We start from the raw sequence: 1,547 nt of genomic DNA on the forward strand, positions 1-1,547 counted from the left end.
TATTAAACAAGTGACGTGTTAAAAAAAGCTAGCCGTGTGGGCTAAGGACATATTTATAAACGTTTATCAATTTTCACCGGCTCACTCGCGCTCGAGATTCTTTCATTAGCCTATGAACGATACACGTGTATTTCTTAGCGAACGACAATGGAGAACAGAAAAATGAAAGATGGCTCACCTTCTGAACGCTTCTTGAAAAGTACACTTGTTACTCCGCGATATTTGCGATTACGTAAAATATGTCTTTGCACTCCGTTGTTGCTACGACCACGTTACAAACGAAACTAACAGGTCCACTATTGCGAAGATACGAAAATTTTGCTAGCCCTAACAAATCGGCTGTTAACGTAGTGGGGACATTCTGGCCGAAGAATTACGAATCACTAGTACCAGTGGAAAACTCGTTTGGCCGTAGTGGGGACATTCCGGGCGGAGTATTGTAAATCACAGGAGCCAATGGAAAACGCACTTGTTTACTCGTAACCCCTGAGAAATGTTATGGAAAATTTTCGCTAGATCGTCGAGACGTTCAAAAATCAAAAGAATGTTATAACAGTGCAATCTATAAATGCAATTTATATTGATATTTATTTAAAAAGGCAGCCTGTGTCCTCAACGATGGCATTCGTTACTCGCGGACTCCCGCCGCAGGGGGCAGTCTGCACTCAAACAATTAATGCAACAATTAATATTTAATAATCAACATTTAATATTCAAAATTTAATATTCAATATTTAATATTTAATATTTAATATTCAATATTTAATATTTATTATTCAATATTTAATATTTAATGTTCCATTTTTAATATTTAATATTTAATATTCTATATTTAATATTCTATATTTAATATTCAATATTTAATATTTAATATTTTATAATTAATATTTCATATTTATCCTGCAGCAATAACTTATAATGATGTAGGTATAGCAGAATAATTTCAACGTGCGAATAAGCAATTCTGATAGATATATAAAAATTTTTAATACAGCTTTTACTTCTAATTATACCAGAAAATATAATGGCAACAAGAAGAGAAAGTTTCAATAGCTAGACATTTGATGTAAATTTTTGATAAAAATTTAAAGGTTCCAAGAAACTCTTTCTGTTCGGTCGCTATAATCGGATAAAGATCTTTGAAATCGTTAAAATTGGAAATAGCCATGGGCGCCTACATGCTACCTGCTAAATCTACCCGTGTGGACTAAGGACATATTTATAAACGTTTACCAATTTTCTTCGCCTCACTCGCGCTCGAGATTCTTTAATTAGCCTATGAACGATACACGTGTATTTCTTAGCGAACGACAATGGAGAACAGAAAAATGAAAGATGGCTCACCTTCTGAACGCTTCTTGAAACGTACACTTGTTACTCCGCGATATTTGCGATTACGTAAAATATGTCTTTGCACTCCGTTGTTGCTACGACCACGTTACAAACGATACTAACAGGTCCACTACTGCGAAAATACGAAAATTTTGCTAGCCCTAACAAGTCGGCTGTTAACGTAGTGGGGACATTCTGGCCGAAGAATTACGAAT

This window comes from Bombus fervidus, unplaced genomic scaffold, assembly GCF_041682495.2.
Source record: "Bombus fervidus isolate BK054 unplaced genomic scaffold, iyBomFerv1 scaffold0091, whole genome shotgun sequence".
NCBI classification, from domain to species: domain Eukaryota; kingdom Metazoa; phylum Arthropoda; class Insecta; order Hymenoptera; family Apidae; genus Bombus; species Bombus fervidus.